The sequence below is a fragment of the Amphiura filiformis genome, chromosome 1, assembly GCF_039555335.1.
Source record: "Amphiura filiformis chromosome 1, Afil_fr2py, whole genome shotgun sequence".
Taxonomy (NCBI): domain Eukaryota; kingdom Metazoa; phylum Echinodermata; class Ophiuroidea; order Amphilepidida; family Amphiuridae; genus Amphiura; species Amphiura filiformis.
Window position 1 is genome coordinate 76,349,192 of NC_092628.1, and position 19,447 is coordinate 76,368,638.

At 36.2% G+C, this 19,447-nt stretch overlaps 1 protein-coding gene across 1 annotated transcript in view; it reads right to left on the reverse strand.

Moving 5' to 3' along the window:
• The window catches only part of LOC140153406 (uncharacterized), a 95,697-nt gene extending 85,856 nt beyond the window's left edge, over nucleotides 1-9,841 (reverse strand). The window contains 2 exon segments of the mRNA XM_072176163.1: nucleotides 2,022-2,067; nucleotides 9,734-9,841. The gene's annotated coding sequence lies outside the window, so the exon portion shown is untranslated.
• Nucleotides 9,842-19,447: the final 9,606 nt, after the last annotated feature.

Below are 19,447 nucleotides of genomic sequence, written 5' to 3' on the forward strand. Positions count from 1 at the left end.
CTTTTTCTGAACAGGAAGATTAGATGGCAATTTTATTCAGATTTATTTGATGAAAATTAGTTGTACGTATGTGCATTGAAAAGGGGGCACTTTGACAGTTATCACTAGACAAATTCTGTTGGGAATGCACATTTTATGAATAAAAATAAATTTTGTCCAAATTTCTCAAATGAAAAGCAGTAAACATGCTCCCATATTTGTAGCGTATGCTACTAAATTAAAATATGTGCAACATTTAAAACAAAAAATATTACATCATCTGAACATCATGACCACAGCTAAATTCTAATTTTCAATTCTCATTTACTTCAAAAATCATTAAAAATTCTGCAAGACAACAACCCGCATCATGTCCTGCAATGCATAACTCCCACTTGTTTGCCCTCCTCTACATAAACTCTCCAACTGTTACTCCATGTATTTGTTTCTCCATGACAGCAAGCAGCCCAGGCACCATCACCTGAGCAAATTATATCCAGGGTCACGGATAATGTCAAGCCCTTACAGACCAAGCACTTTTTTTTTATCTGTTGTCGTCTTCGTTTTGTGGACAACGTTTTGTGGACAACGTCACCCTGAAAAACAATTGCTTTAGCAAAATAATTCCCAAACAGATCAGTTCAGCTGGCTCACTTTGGTTTTAACCTTTAGAAGACTAAAGCTAAGCTGAGTAAGTAAGATGAAATGGATACGAGTAAGCTAATGACAACTGATATAAAATATGTACACAATGATACATGTCAATGGTTATAGTCTTAGATAATGTACATCAATCATACAATATCTACAATTTTGCATGGATCCACATTAAAATATGCAGTCATTACAATATGAAACATAATTAGTGGCCTGGGCAATTAAGTAAGTCATCCAGAAGGGCTCCTAATTATGGTATTACCATGATTGCAATATTTTGAAAATAAAACTGGACTTATTTCATGCAAAACAATTTTGTAGTTGATGAAAATAAAATGACACATATATCAAATGTCATGCCAGCTAAACTGTAAGATGTAACTAAGCAGATTGCAGAGATGATTTTGTTGTATTTCAATTTTAATTATTTACCCTTTTTATGCTAAAAATGCATTAAAAGGGTATCAATATGCAAATCTTTGCAGTGCCTTTTTGGTTTTGTCTAAGGATAGTTCTAAATGAATTAAGGATTTATAAAATGCCAACTACTCCAACCCTAACCACGAGCACTGGCATACCGGGCCGAATTTCTAAGGAGGGAAAAATTGCAAATTAATCCTGCTGACCCCCTCCCAGAATTAAATGTGGGACAAATGTGTGTGAAAAAATTTTGTATTTTGAGCCAGGGGAAACTTGCCCCTCCCCCTCCTTCCCCAGACTATACCCAAAATGCACCTTGTACAAAGTAGGATCCTTTTATTTTGTAACAATGTTACTTTTAATAACCATGCATATAAAACTAATGAGAGGACATGTGTATTGGTGCGACACATTAACATGTGCAGTTTCAAAGAATTACACATTTGCCGCTTTTAACTTGACATGAACTTGCATTAGAGCTGAACTTGCACATCTTAATTTGATAATGAGGCTAAATGAGTACAAGAATTATTCTGACATTTGCACTGGAACATTAATGTCTGATTCATACTTTCTATCTGACAGAAAATTTCCAAAGTATAGATCCTGCTCATGATCAATCTGTTTCGTTTGTTTCTAGAAGTAGATCCTAAAAGATTGATCAATCAGTTGCATGTAAAAGAGCCATCTGATTGGTTTTCAATGTCCTTGGTGTCAGTTTAAAAACTGCTATGTGGAATGACAGTAAAAAATATATAAACAAATAAAGTTCTGCAAAAGTAAACCAAATATTATGACAAATGATGCAGTTTTTAGCACAAGTAACAGGCATGAATTTGGTGGTATGTCCCATGGGGGTATTCTTGCCTATTCCTTTTCCTGTGGATCCCAGACAGAAATGGATAAGCAGATTCAAATCCACTGCATGGTTTTAATCCAAATAAATTGTAAATACCGGTACTTACATTTGCAAATTACTGCATTACTCTTGTCCTGAAAGCCTTTCAAGTTCTGTTGGTGAAAAAGAGTAGCAAATATTGCATTATCAGTTTTAAAATCAATGTCTATGGGTAAATACAAATGTAGGTTGCTTCTTTTAAATGCATAACTCAGCTCCTACACCAGCTGAAATGACATTTTGACACATTACACAATTGCTAATAAAACGTCTAATAATGTAATGCAATTTACATCAATCATAGACACTTACTTTGCAACTTTCAAACTTATGCAAGTGATATTTTACATACATTGTAGGTTCAAAATGGCCATCCCCATTTTCCCCTCCTTTTCCTTCCTTTCTTTTATAAAACTGCTTGCTTCTTACTTCCTCATCTCTTTCTATCTTTCAATTCTTTTAGAGATTTCTGCATCTGTTTCTTTTATTTCCTCTTTCCAATTGTCTCAAATGCTGCATCTCAAGACGCCTTCATATTTTATTCAGACTTAAGGGCAGGGGTATGAGCGTTTGGACAGTATTTATTAATGGGACATTAGAGCACATCAGACATATCGAATTGCATTCTGAATCTGAAGAATGTCCTTCTGATATCAAATAATTTTGATTTTTTGAAATTAGCAATTTAATACACATTTTATGGCAAATCATTAAAATTGATATTTTTGATATTTAACAGTACTCGAAGTAAACTTTACAAATCTGATGATTTATACTTAAAGTGTATGTAGGTGGGATGAAAAGCCGATGATCAATTGAAAATTTTGACCTTTCGTATTGAAGATATGGATTTTTTTTCCCAAAAACCAAAAAAAAGTAGGTCTTTTTGGGAAAAAAATCCATATCTTCAATATGAAAGGTCAAAATTTTCAATTGACCGTCGGCTTTTCCTCCCAGCTACATACACTTTAAGAATATATCATTAGATTTATATAATTTACTTGAGGACTGGTATATATCAAAAATTTGAAAAATATCAAATTTTTATAATTTGTCATAAAATTGGTATTATATTGTGATTTTCAAAAAATCAAAATTATTTGATGTCAGAAAGACATGCTTCGTATTCAGAATGCAATTCGATAGGTCTGATGTGCTCTCATGTCCCACAAAAATACTGTCGAAACGCAATAAACGCCATTCTAGATCCCTTAAGTCAACGTCTTTTGCTCATCACAAATAGGTTTTCATATGTTAAAAATGCATTCATTGGTCATTGGGAGACAGAATTATGTTGTCATAATTGGTTATTCCTCAACCTCCCTTTGATTGAACACTGGAGTGAATGCTTCCTGTTGTGGGGAATGGGAGACAGAATTCAAAACAATAGCCTATTAAATCCTTTCATGAAAAAAAATCCAAATTGTAAAATATTGTGCAGTTTGATATATCTCATTTTCTGCTCACGAAAATGTTAATCCATTGCGTAAAACCAGAAAGAATGAACAAAAACTGTATTAACTCAAATGCAAAGTCCAGGTCCGTTGAGTGATGATACAAGGAAAAACATTCAGCAATCCTGACCAACATCACAGAATATTTGAAGTTGATTGAGAAGTATGTAGATCCTCAATCCCAGTCACTGAAAACTGGCCATGGATATGAGAATAGAGCTGCCACCTATAGATGAGTTGACCTCAATGTTTATCAACAAAGGCAAGGGACTGGTATATCGATATGCTTGAGTGAACCCCATGCAACCACTACACTGTCCCATAGCCTTATTGTGATGTGGCGGAGTTTTAAAAACACAAGCCCTGAACAAAATATGATGCTGCGCACAAACATGTACTGCCGGGCAAGAAACAATGGAAATTGTAATGATGCGTGCGATACTGCCAGGCATTGACGTCAGAAGTCAACTCATCTATATGTCAAATCGCATCACAATCAATGAAGCGTGACAGCATGTAAAGCAATGGAATTCTGGAAGTACATTGTTAGCTGATCAGGATGGGTATCAAAAAAGTTACTCAAATGACATTATGGCACGTCAATGATGAACCGATGTGGGGTTTTCCCTGCCGATACGATATCCGATGTATTTCTCCTGGCATCGGTCCGATACAATAGCCGATACGATGTTGAAGAGTGTTTTATGAGCCCATATTTAAGGATATATTTGATCACATTTGCATTGTTAAAATTCGTCTGTTGAACGCCCGTTACTTCCAAGAAATGGCAATAACAAATAAAATAAAGCATCCTAGTCCTCAAAACAAAAAAACAAAACATACTAAACTGACCTACATTGTATAAATCAAGCTTGTGTGTGTGCGTATTGTTAATTACTGAATCAGACTTTGAAGTATATTTCACAAGTTTTAGATTTTTAGAAGTTACTATTGATATGTTTCATGATATTTGACATTAATATCAAGCACAATTAAAAGCTGGTCAATTTAATCCGGAATACGCATCACTTTTTGTTTATTTTGTTGTAAAAATCGACAATGTTAATGGTGTTAGTGCAACTTGGCTGATCATTTAAACATCGGTAGCTGATATCGACAAAGGTAAGTTGTTTCTTACGAAGTTGTTTCTTACCGAGGTCATTCCTACCTCAACATTGTCCAGGCGGCGAATGGCATGATAGAGCCGGCAACTTGTGAAACCGCCCGCCGTATGGCATTTTCCATACTGGTTAGTTTTGTGGGGTTCATTATCGAACCCCAACAGTTTTAGCTTATATTTTACATTATTTATTAACATAGGCCTATTTGTTTGCGATATTTCAAGCGTTTTTAAATTTCAAAATAATCCCATTCAATTACACGGTTGACGATGAAAATTTACTGAATTTAGAGAATGCACGGCGACCACCACCTGACATTGTCAATAATATTTTTAAAGGCCGATATCTCGATTTCCAATATTATACTAGTACCGTACCATAACTTATGAACTCAATATTTTCACTTGGGAATGTCGGATTTCATTGAGGGAAAACGGCGTTGTGGAGCAAAATATCTCTATATAAGATATGTAAAACACTCAAAATTGATAACCTGCCCAAAAGTGTCTCTTTTTGATATACCACGTCACATAAATACATTGGACGTCATATCTGAGGTGACCAGGAGGCAGGAGCTACCATTTTGGTCAACTGAACTCGACTTGTGCGTTCTTTTGGTTCATTGATTTTAAGGGTACATGTATACATGTAACACAAAATAGCCTTCCATAGACTTTACATGCAAAATAAGGGTCACGTTTCAGGCCATAAGTCGAGTTACCTCCAGTTTTGAAATATATATTTGATATCATCTTAATCAGAACAAAATTCTGCATAACATATCTGAAAATGACTACTTTTTGAAAAATTAGCGCTATATAAAAGGCCCGATTTTCCTGTGTTTACGTCCGACTGCTAACCGCGTTTTGACCTCGTGTGTTCATGCGCTCATCATCGTAAACATCACTCAAATTTTTTTTTTTTTTTTTCAAATTAGTAGAGATCACAAGTTCTAGTAAAACACGATTTTCAACACTAAAATTGTTAACATTGTACCAATTTTGCACAATTTGTATGCAAAGTTGGGACTATAGTCGTGATAAACTTTTGCCGGAAACCGCTTCACAGGCGGATTTAGTGGTATGAACCCTTGAAGTTGAAGAGGCTAAAACATTGTATTTAGGTCTTAAAAAGTATTTTGTTATCTTTTTCACTATATTTTGAATTAATTTAAAGAAATTTTGGGTTATTTTCTTTTATACAGGATATCTATTTCAAACACAAGCATGATAGCTGACAATTGCCATTTTTCGTCATTTTGATGCACATGAACGCATAATGGTTGCTGATTTGTCATTTTCATGAAGATATTAATTGATGTTATAGACAAAATAACAAATTCTCGATCATGAGAGGATGTACCTTCTGCGTCAGCGTACTTTTCATAGAATAACACGATCGCGCGACCTGCATGACCGAACCTTGACCTTGCCTAGCAATGACCGTGTGATTGGTCAATTCTCAAAAGCTGTGTTTGTGCCGTAAGCGCCGGTCTTTGCGTAGTACGCTCGACGCAAATAACTGGGCGTACCCAAGTTGGCTCTCATGATCGAGAATTTAATATTTTGGCTATAAGAGTAAACGTTCTTTGAACATCTTTTACAAGTGCATAACTTCAAAATTAAAACATTCTCAGTACGTGCAGAATATTTAAAAAGACGAGAAATGTCAATAAAGTATGCCTACCCCCCCCCCCTCCATCGTCGATTTTAACCCGTTTTGTCCAAAAAGCAAATGTAACGAATGGCTTTTTGAAATTAAATATTAATATAAATTAAACTTTGAATGTTGTAACAATTTAAAATACTGGACAGTGGTATAAATAAAGCAAACTAGAAACTTAGATATCTTAAATCAAATTTTTATGCAATTTTATTAAAATTGAAGGCCAAAACTTGAATTTAAATGACATAAAATTTAGTTAAAAAAGAACAATGAAATTGAAAAACATCTTTGTTATTTAAATACCAATAAACAATGTTTTCAATATTCTGAAACACTTATTTATTCATATCAAAAGGTTTCAAACTTCTACCAAAATCGGAACTTTTATTAAATGGGAAATAAAAGCAGGCCTAGTCGCGGCAAACGCACAGACAGCGAAAAACCTGGCGGCGTCCATGCACGCAGCTTGTTGATGACCCTCCTCTTTTCTTCGCGTGCATTTTAAATAGATAAAGAAGCGCGGAAAACGCATGGAATTGCTCCTTAAAGGGTACATAACACAAAATAGCCTTCCATAGACTTTACAAAAACAATGTACGTGCAAAATAGGGGTCACGTTTTAGGCCATAAGTCGAGTTACCTCTAGTTTTGAAATATATATTTGATATCATCTTAAGTTAAGGGATCTAAAATGAGCGTTTATTGCTTTTCTACAGTATTTTTGTGGGACATGAGAGCACCTCAGACCTATCGAATTGCATTCTGAATACTGAAGCATGTCTTTCTGATATCAAATAATTTTCATTTTTGAAAATCATAATATAATTCAAATTTTATGACAAATTATAAACATTTGATATTTATATAACAGTCCTCGAAGTAAATTATATAAATCTAATGATATATTCTTAAAGTGTATGTAGCAGGGAGGAAAAGCCGACGGTCAATTGAAAAATTTTACCTTTCATATTGAAGATATGGATTTTTTTCCCAAAAAGACCTAATTTTTTTTGGTGTCTAGTAAAACACGATTTTCAACACTAAAATTGTTAACATTGCACCAATTTTGCACAATTTGTATGCAAAGTTGGGACTACAGTCGTGATAAACTTTTGCCGGAAACCGCTTCACACGCAGATTTAGTGGTATGAACCCTAAATCGAACAAAATTTTCAATAACGGGTAATAGTAGGATTTTATTTTTTATTAATGAAGTTACTTGTAGTTTTGAGGAATGACAGTTGTTTTTAGAAACTTAGATGTTTGTTTCAACTGATGATGTAGGATCGCAAGGTGAGTGAATTTGTGAAGAGATTTCCTTGTTTGAGTGATAGTAGGATACGGGACGTAGGCTAAAATAGTACTTTGACCTGCTCTGACATCTCAATTCACACGGAATTATTCGTACCTGCTTACCAGACAGCAATACTGCGTATTGCTGTATGGAACCATGGACCTACAATCAGTGGAGCTGGGGATATAATTAGCTATTGCACAAATGTGCAATCTTGAACACTTAATTTTTACGAAATTACGTTCTTGGCAATAGTTCAATGTGGTTCTGTTCTCTGTTCGCTGCCTTTGCGCAGTCAATGCATTTTAAGGCGCGCGAGTGCGGTCACGCGCATAGAGCTCACCTTAAATCACTTTACCGAGTGCGATTTATAGCGCACCTTGTTTCCAAGCAGTGCACTTACTGTAAAAATGTTGCTTTATGCCATAAAAGTTCGTCCAACTTCGCCAAAGTGCAGAATTCAGAAGCATTGCAAGCTTTAATGGACGAGTGGAAAAGTCATACTTTACTCAATAAAAACCTGACATTTCATTTCAAATGAGTTCAAGTTTAGGCCAAATATCATTATATTTATGGAATTACTGTAATATTTTGGCTATAAAACATAATTCAAGGTCAAATTTTGGTCACTTTTTCTTCGACTCACGCCGGCAGTTCAGTGAGTCTTGTTTATATTTAAACTGACCTAATCTGAACAACAGAGGGCAGGCAACATTTTGGATTTTTTTTGCATTTTCGTATTTTCGGGCGTTTTAAAGCTTCTTGTGCCATTTTTCGGGGGAAATCTCGCTTTTCAAAATTGCGTTTTTTGCCGGCCTAGTTATAATTTTTTGTTGGACATGGTATATTTTTTCTGACTTTGCTGGAAGCTTTATTTCAAGTGGTCATGGTGGATTTTACTGCGGAGGATCCAGTTTTTCAACGGAGACAGACAATATGCACGAGGTGTTTCTTACCAAAATTTTCAAAAATTTCACCGATCCTACGCACACGATTCGTCAGTTCTGTGCACGTGATGTCATGCAGTGGGTGCGTGGGGCAGTGCTGAGAAATTTGCATAAAATGCTTCTTAGGCCCTTCACAATTAATTCTTAGTTTCCTGTTTCAAGTTTGAAAATAAAGGACGAGGCGACTTTTAATTATTAATTATTAATTATCTATTAATTTTTAATTATCTATTACTTTCTTTATTTTGAAAATGTGGTCGTGACTATTATCAACAGTCCATTTGGTCATTTTGACTAAGACTACGAATTTAATTATTTTACCTTTATAATTGATTTTTAACATTAATATTAGTGGGGGACCCTACAATGTTCTTGTTTTATATTCATAATCAAGTTGAGATGATCAAAAACAGATATTAGCAAATAAAAATAATTACAAAGTCAATTAAAAGATGAAAATACCTAAATAAAAATAAAATAATTGAATATTTTTCCATTCTTGATTTTGGACGCGCGAGGGAAACAGGAAACTAAGGATCAATTGTAATTGGCCTTATCTGAATATCAAGTGCAATAATTCAAATAGCCCACCTAAACTTCTTACCGAGTGCAAATGATAGCACACCTAAAATCCTTACCGAGTGCAATTAACAGCACACATGTAGCTCGCCTGACTATTTCCAGGAGTGCGATTTGTAGCACACCTGCTTTTTTCAAAATTCATCATTGACTGCTTTGCGCCTGTACAATATTTCCGGTGCAGAACATGTTGTTTTTTTAGGCTGCATAGTGCATGCACCAGGCCAGTGCAGACTGCAGGTACATGGTAGCAACAAATTTGTGAATTGAACACTGTGTGATTCGGGTGTATTGTAGGATTCATGACCATCATGACCATGAGCTGCTAGCTTATTATTTTCATTTGTCATGAATCTATGCATGATGTACTTTGATTGTTTGTGTGAACTACATACTTTACTGAGCTACATCAGCTATATGTATCAAAGCCTATGTACATGTATAATGTGCAGTGCCAGTGCAGTGCTTGTGCTGACATTTATGAGGCGAGTGCATTGCAGTGTACTACAACTTACAATACCAGCCATGCAATGCAATGCAAGCTCAGAGCTACAGACTACAGTACCAGCTATAGAAATAATAGTCAGTGATTTTTAAATGGGATGGGCATAAGCTTACTCTTGTTTGCGAGGACTGTCAGTCTTTCACGACATCAAAACAGATACAAAATATTGAGTACAATCATTAAAAACCACATGTAACCGAAATACGTCGTTTACCTTTGTCTTATTCCACGACAAACAAATTTTATGATGATTTTTTTTCACTCCGTCGGCAGCTAAGAAATCTAGCAGTCCACCATTACTGCACCGGCGGCCGGCAAATATGATGACGTCATTATTTCTGCAAATAGGTACACAAATTTTGGATGACGTCTATTTTTCAACCTGACATCGTCATCCAGGGGCATCATCAAAGACGTCATGGCTAAGTGAGTTTTAGACAGAACTGCATTTGCCCTCTATGAATTATTTGATCGTGAATGAAAATACTTAATATGATCATCATCATTCCTCATCGTTATCTTGTCGCGATGTTGTGTTGTCACGCCATCGCCATCGTCATAAAGTCATCATCATCCAATCATCATCATTCATCATCATCATCATCATCATCAACATCACGTCATCAACATTATCATCACAGAGCCAAGTCATCATCATCAACAACAACATCATCACCATCATCGTCATCGTCATCATCATCATCATCATCATCATCATCATCATCATCATCATCATCATCATCATCATCATCAACATCACGTCATCAACATTATCATCACAGAGCCAAGTCATCATCATCAACAACAACATCATCACCATCATCGTCATCGTCATCATCATCATCATCATCATCATCATCATCTTCATCATCATCATCATCATCATCTATCGCCATCGCATTCACCACCACCTCTACCAACACCACCATTATCATCATCACCATGATGATCCATGATGATGATGATCATCATCATCCTATTCATCATCACCATGATGATGATCATCATCATCATATTCATCATCACCATGATGATGATGATCATCATCATCATCATCAACAACAACAACAACATCAATTCATAGTCATCATCAATTCATCATCATCATTATCGTCATCATCTTTTATCTTATTCATTTGTTTTGCATTCAAACGTGTGCTATCTTCAGTAGATAGCAGAGCTTGTGCACCGTCCCGTATAAACCACACAATGCGAACACAACCGCATGACTTGTATCCGAAGGACTTGTATCGCATTATGCTGTTGCTTTCATAGCTCTGTAACACTGGGTTTTTATTAAATCAGAACATTTAGTCATATATTATTTGTATCATGGACTGAAAAACACAGAAATCTTTGGTATTTACCCCGAGTATTTACACTATGATAGGACTGCACAAAAAGCTTTGGTGTGACACTATGATTATAGGCATAAACCAGAACAATAACGTCTGAGTATGATACATGCTCCTATACAACTGAGTAATTTACTATATTAAGAGTAAGTTAGTTTTAAAATAATGACCGTGGATATAAAACTAAACAAATCTTCTGATTATAATATAAACAATATAGAAATGTTATCATTATTTTCTTTGCTCAAAACAACTTTACATTTAAATCACCCTACACCATAAACAAAAAAAGTAATTATGACGTTGAATTAGCTGACGCAAAAAAGCTTCAGTGCAAAACACATATCTAATTTATCCTCAAAAGCTGTCATCCATTTTAATAATGTAATATTTTTTACCACTCTGGGTGTACTGAACCCTTTTTTCGACAGAGCTGATGAGGTTGTTTTCAACCGCAAATCCCAGAGAGCGAGCCGAGATGCGTATAGCAACCCTTATACAAGCACCCAACTTCTAGGAAGACACCCACGGAATCGAAATGTCATCGCCCACGCATCACTGTTTATTTGCAAGAAGGTGAAACATCAAGGTATTATCCTACACTTATGTGAGGCCATTACACCTGCAAATGGAATGATAAAAGGGTGTAATAATGCTGGTATCTAAATTTTCTTCATGGTTGATATTTTCTTGGTTTTATGGGCACATATCTATTGACTGGATGACATGATTTTGTCATTGGCATTTCCATCATCATATTTATCATCATCGCAATAATCAGCATAAACATCGTCATCAACAGCAACAACATCATCATCATCATCATCATCATCATCATCATCATCATCATCATCATCATCATCATCATCATCACCATCATCATCACCATCAATATCATCATTATCTTTCTCCTCCTCCTCCATCACCATATCATTATCAATTCATTATCCTGTTTTGACTTCACCATCGTCACCGTTGTCTTCAAGTCTACATACTTTTGTATGAAATAATAATAATAATAATAATAATAATAATAATAATAATAATAATAATAATAATAATAATAATTAATAATAATAATAATAGTTTTTAAAATCCGCATAAATAGCGATGTTTTTGTTTCTAAAAAGTTGATAAGACTAGTGTTAAATATTTGAATTATACTTTTTGTGGATGACTAACTGACTGACTGACTGACTGACTGACTGACTGACTGACTGACTGACTGACTGAATGACTGACTGAATGAATGAATGAATGAATGAAAGATTAAATTTAACTATATATTTATGGTATTTATTGATTGATTTAGTTATATGTTTTCATTTATTTATTTATTGTATCTTGTTGTTGTTTCATTATACTCACTCATTATTACCCACTAGCTCTCCGGCGTCCACTTATTTCTCTTTTCGTAATTTCCCTTTTGTTCAGTCTCAGATTATACTAATTAAACCAATAAAATATGCATCTATTTCGGAAATGGAAACCCTTTTCATTAGCCCCTCCCGAGACATCCACAAAACTTCAATGCAGGCGACTCGTAAACCAGAGAGGGTTGCGAGACCTTTTTCTGCTATCTACTGCTGATAGCAGTGATAGGTTCCGCTGGTTTCCATGCAAGATTCCTCATTGTTAATACAAAACAAAAAAATCGGGGTCGTAATAAATATTTGCAAGAATTCTTTGATGTGGATATTGCAGAGGGCAGAATAGCAGAATAGCTAGGTGACTACCGAACAGAATATAGAGCTGCAAATATGGGAAAATTAGCGTCAAATAATCCACCGTGGACATTAGGCTTAAAATGTGTGTGGGGGTGTGTGTGTGGGGGGGGGGGGATAGGCCTGAGGTGTCAAAAAATTGGCTGAAATGAACAGAAAATGGATCATTTTGCCGAAAGGTGGGGGGGGGGCACTTCCCCCTACCCCGCATTGACGCCCATGACCGTGGATGATGATGTGATCAGGGTATAAGCATGATGTAATAGGTCATCAGAATGAATTAGAGCTCTAGCTCTGATGACCTTGTAAATTTATGGTATCATCCATTGTTGATGTTGCCTTTAAAAGTTAACATTAAAGTCAATGGCATTATCATCATATCACCATCAAAATGGCGTAGATTTCTTTTTGACATTGTGTGGTTGGAAAAAGTATATCCTGCACCTTTTTCGACAGATCGTGAGTTTTATGGTTTAGGCTACAATAGTCAAACAATTATGAGGTTATATAATATGGTCAGAAACCTACGTATAGGCGTCAACAAACTCAACATGGGGGAGGGGGTGTGCTTGTATCTCGACCCCCCTATCCCTTATCAAAATATTGGAATTCATCCCTATCCCGGGATCTACGCCTATCAATATCATCATTCAACACCATCACCAATATCATTTTAAATCGTTTTAAACGGGTTATTATGCCCAGTTTTGGTTTTGGCAAAAACGTTTTAATAACATTATAATATATCGGGTTATATAAAGATCATGAAAACGTTCTTAAAACGTTAAATATGAAAACACAACAAAACATTTCTAAAATGCTGTCCAAATGTTATTGTAAGATATTTTTTTGCAAACATTTTTTCCCAAATATTTTGTCAACACTTTAAAAATAAAAATAGGCCTATGTTGGAATATTTTGCAGTATATTAAAGTTTTCAACAAAATGTTTTTGAACGTTATGAAAACGTTTAATATCCTATTAATATACCCCTTATATAACCTGACATTTAACCGTTTTCTGACAACCTTTTCTAACCTTTGCAAATAATGTCGAAAATGTTTTGTGTTTGCTTGGTTCCTACCCCTACCCGTGCCTTTACCATTACTCATCCCCATCCTGCAGTTCGAGCATTTTTGGGCCCAAATAGGGTAGAAGTGCAAAGTTGGCCCATAAAATAGCAAAACACACCTTCATTTGGGGCGTAAACTAGTCTGAAATAGATATTTTTCGCGTGCCTCATGAAGAAGTCCCAGTAAACCCGGAACAAAATATGCGTCCCGACCCCCATGAAATTTAATACCTCCATTGCCACTGGGGGTAAGGGTAGAGCTGGGGTTTGGGATGGGTGTGGTAAGAGGTGAGGTGAGATGTTCGGGATAAAGGTGTGGTTGGGGTAGTGTGTAGAGTGTAGAGTGGGTAAGCGGTGGGATACGGTGTGGTGGGATAAAGGTGGGCAAAGGTAGGATAATAATCGGAGACTAGGGTAGGGGTGGGATATGGTGTGGTGAAGGTATAGAGGCGAGTATAAGGGGTGGGGTATCATGGTGGTGCGAGAGTAGGATTGGCGATATATTGGGTAGGGGTGAGGTAGGATATGGGGGACAGAGTTCCCCTGACAAAAAGTGAAATAAAAAGTGCCCTCTGACAAAAATGAAGGGAAAATCAGGAGGGCAAAGGAAAAGAAAAGGGCATGGAGCCCTTTTCTACCAAAAATCAGCCTGATCATGGGCCAAAATAGTGTAAAATACAAAATGTTTGCACGCTGTTTGCGCACATTGTCACATTGCCAGCGGGGCAGACTGCCCCCTGACAAAAAGTGAAAGAAAAAAGTGCCCCTCTGACAAAAAATGAAAGGGAAAATCGGGAGGGCAAAGGAAAAGAAAAGGGGCATAGAGCCCCTTTTCTGCCAAAATTCAGCCCGATCATGGGCCAAAATAATGTAAAATACAAAAATTTTGCGCGCTACGCGCGCGCATTGTTAAGAGAAACCCCTTTCCATCCTGATAATGGGCAAAAATAGTATAAAATGCCAAATTTTTGCGCGCTGTGCGCACATCGTCCCAATATAGCCTTTTTTGGAAGCTCGAAGACATACAGTCTCTATGTATTGTATGGTGCAACTGCAATTTTGTGCCCCCGAATTTTTATTTTGTCCCCCCCGACCAAAAAAGCTGGCTACGCCCCTGCATATAGGCCTATATAACTAGCCTGACACCCTTGCCCCAAACCCCAAAATGGAATTAGAGGTGAAATTGATGTTACCCCAGAATCAGACCTATATTTAGCTAGACTGGCCCCCAGTCTCGGTTCGAGTCCATCTCTGGATAATGTAACAATAAATAATTTCATAATGCCCTATGAAAAAAATGCCAAAGTCCTGTAACCCCCCCCCCCTTATTTTCTTCAATGCCAAAAACCCATTCCTCTTCATCCACAAATCGACGCCACTAATTACACCCACCACAGTCAACCATGCAGCAATATAGAAATATACTCGTATTATAAGTGAACGCGAAAGTCCATGAACGCTGCTGATTCCCAGTCTCGGTTCGAGTCCATCTCTGGATAATGTAACAATAAATAATTTCATAATGCCCTATGAAAAAATGCCAAAGTCCTGTAACCCCCCTTATTTTCTTCAACGCCAAAAACCCATTCCTCTTCATCCACAAATCGACGCCACTAATTTACACCCACCACAGTCAACCATGCAGCAATATAGAAATATACTCGTATTATAAGTGAACGCGAAAGTCCATTGAACGCTGATTTGGGTTGATTTTTAATGCTATGTAATCTACATTACCAGTCGTTCTCCATGGACCCGAGGGAGGGTCTAATATTTAGCATGTTTAGTAAATGCATGAATATCTCTATATTATAATACGCTATTCTCTGTTTGTCTGTGACTGCTAATGTGAGGCCGTCATAGGTCGTACGGGGCTCAAACTCGGTGGGTGGGTGTAGTTCTGTCCTGGCAAGAAGAAGTTTATGTTTGTTAAGTCATGTGACCCAGGTCAAATTACTAAAAACTGTCGTATGGGCATGAAACTTGGTGGGTACAGTCAACATTTAGAGGCAAATTTTTGGAAGGTCATTTTGGGGTCATCCGAGGTCACCCACGGGTCATCTGAGGTCAAATTACTAAAAACTGTTGTATGGGCATGAAACTTGGTGGGTAGGCCTACAGACAACATTTAGAGGCAAAATTTTAGAAGGTCATTTGGGGGTCATCCGAGGTCACCCACAGGTCATCTGAGGTCAAATTACTAAAAACTGTCGTATGGGCATGAAACTTGGTGAGTACGGACAACATTTAGAGCCAACATTTTGTAAGGTCATTTTGGGGTCATCTGAGGTCACCCACGGGTCATCTGAGGTCAAATTAGTAAAAAATGTCATATGGGCACGAAACTTGGTAGGTACAGTAACATTTAGAGCCAAATTTTTGGAAGGTCATTTTGGGGTCACCAGATGTCAAATTAGTAAAAACTGTCATATGGGCATGAAACTTCGTGGGTACAGTCACCATCAGCCAGGAAATTGCGGCCAGTCGAGAACAGCCAAATATGGGTAACCGCCTAGTATATTAATAAAGTTTCAATTGCTTTATTTAGCCTCATCTCATCAAAATCGACAAAATGAAAACTTTTTTTCCTTTCACATAATTTTGGAAATTAAAAAAAAAAATTAAATTTTATAAATACCAAAAAAATACATTGGAGTACAAAAGCTTTTTTCTTCTGGATAAGAATTATTTTCTTACATGCAACAGCTTTTTTCTTGCAGGTTAGAAATTTGATAAATAGGTCCATGCATTATGTAGACCCATCTTGGAATACGGAATACCAGGGTGGCTTACCAAATTGGTCATTTAAAATCACTTGAAAAAACTCAAAAACTTCTGGCTCGTGTTTGTGTTCCTGCTCCCCGGGGGGAGCTTAGTTACAATTTCAGATTAGAAATGCTTGGTTTATCTTCTATGCGTAACAGCAGAGGAGTTACATCTTCTCTGGTAACAGATATATTTACCTTGCTTTGTCCTTTGTTTCAAAATGTTTGTATGGGAGGTATGATATCAATCCCTTTAAGTTTATCTCAGTGAATCCCCAGAGATCCCCGCCATAACGAGAATTTAACATTTAGTCACACCTATGCTCGCACAGATGGTTTTAAATTCACTGTTTTCAACAGATTTCCTGCTTTTTTTATCAACTTCCTCAAGATCTCCGTAATCAACTTCTTTTCAGTTTAAATGGGTTTTTAACAAATTCCAAAGAGCACTTCAAAAATCTCAGCTGGAATTGATTTTTTATCGAGTGTTTCTTATGTAATATGTTTAGTTTATTTATTTACGCCACTCTAGTTCATGGGGAGGAATCCTGTCTCCTTCGGTGTGATCTAGCTCGAGATACTCTAGCTAAAATACAGGTTTACATTTACTATCTTACATTATCTTGCTGTATTTCATGTGTGATCTCTGTTTTGCTGTGTTGTTTTTGCAGAGTTTTTAGGTTTAGCCACTTTGAAAGTGACTTTTGTTACTCTTGGCTATCCCTGCCAGAGGCTCTGTGTCTTGTTCTCCTGTTTTTGCACACCGAGGGAGTCTTGGATTCCTCATAATGGACTGGAGTCTTGCCATTTAATAACTCCTATTTGAAAATAACTCATGTTAATTGCTGGTCAATTGAAAATGTTATATACTTTTAATATTGTGCAATCATTGTATGTGTTTTACTGTATGTTTAATGTTTTTTATCTGGCAAATAAAATGAAATGAAATGAAATGCATGCATTTTTTATATGATGACCTATTTATCGAATTTCTAACCTGCAAGAAAAAAGCTGTTGCATTTAAGAAAAAAATTCTTACCCAGAAGGAAAAAGCTTGTGCACTTGAATGTATTTTTTTTGTTGGTATTTTTCGAATTTTAGAAGAAAAAACATTTCCTAAATTATAGGAAAGGTTTTTCTTTTATTTTGTTAGCAATAAAAACAACAATTTCGATGAAATGAGGCAAAATAAAGTAATTAAAACATTCATGCATTTAAAAACATTAAATATAGGTCCGAATTTCAGGTGAAATCAATTCTCCCCCAATTCCCTTTTGGGGGTAAGGGCAAGGGTTTTGGGTTAGATTAAAGGTTAGTTGGACTTGGGTGGGTTTGTATACATGTAGTAAGGTTTGGGGGTGGATTAGAGTTTGTGTATAAGGGTAGGAAAAACATTTAAAAACTTGTAAATTTTTTTTTTTAAAGCAGTATTCCGCTTTACAGCGGAAGACAGGGCATCTCTGGATGAACCAAACGAAAGTAAAACTGGTTGGACCGAGGGAGTATGGTCACTGAAAAAGATTGGATGTTAAAAATTTATTAATTGTACAAATACAAATCCGGGTATATTGTATAAATAAACTAGAGTATGGGTAAATGGACATCGGAGAAGTTTAAATCTACTAATGTCAAGAACCTCTGGCCCTGCTTCACCCTACCAAAGTTTTGTCACTGTATCCCATACGGATATGATTGCAACACATTACACATACCTGTAAAGGGGTGTGACCAGATGGACAGATCCACCCCTCCCCCTCACAGCTCACTCATCCTATCAAACTTGAAGATTTTGGCATCAAGAGAAAGCTCATATTTTTCTCATAATCCCAGTGAAATTTGTTCCACTTAGATATTATGAACGAAAAGCGATAGCCTCATCTACCAAGGTAATCCGAGTCAGAGATAAAATACTGGTAAAAAACCCAAAAACTCATAAACAATTTGTTTACGAGTCATCAACTTGTCATGATGATTGAAATTTCTGAACACGACGGTAAAACATCATGCCTTAAGGTTAATGTTGCACCTTCAAACATTCAACAGGTCTTGGTGTCGGGAAAAGGAAACGTTTTCCTGAATGTTAAAATGCCTAGAAAAGTTGCTTTTTGCCTTGTAAAAATAATCAGCACTGACTACCTTTTTCTTCTGTTTTGCCAAATTTGTTGTGTGAAATAAACAGATATTATGACAATTTTCTTGACTTATCCAAATTTATTTTTAACACTTTCGCTAGGATCACAGATAGCCTTTAATTTTCACTCGCATGGTTGTTGAACCCACATAAACATACTTAAGATTTCTGTCCCTTTTTAATAGTGAAACTTACACCAGAAAGCAAAATAAAAGTTAGAAGAGAATTTCTGTGAGAAAGTATCTTTAATTCTAACATCTTATTTTGATGTTACACAAAATGTACAAACACTTTACTACAAAATACACAGATGTTTACAATCTTTGGTATAGTTTCATGCTCACAAGATATTTTAATCAAGGTAGTGAGCTATAATCAAATAATCAATTACGTGGACTGTGCCTTAAAATATCGAAGCAGAAAGACTTGTGAAAAACCCAAAATCACTGGTCCTATATATCTGTCATCTTAATTTTCACCTGTTTTAATCAGTCAATAGCACAATAGGGCTTGGTGCTATATTGTGCTATTGACTTTCTCACAGGTCTTTCTGCACTGTCTACATAAGTTCCAAATATTTAGCGATTGGTCATGAAGCCCCACCAGAGCAGTTCTTCTGGGGTGAACCAAACCTGCTTGGTTATCTAATTAATCAGTGACAAGGTTATCTCTGAATTTGACAGGTGCTAATTCTCGCGTTCCACAATACGATGCGCCGCCAGCGGTTGCTTTTGGCAGTCAAATTTTTGACTCCAGAGTCGACATCGCCGTTCTAGCTGCTATTGAATTTTCACGCGAGTGTGATAATAAATATGTTGAAAACAGCTCCACGAAGGATTCCCTGTGATAAATAGATAGAAAATGGATCTACTATAGTTGTA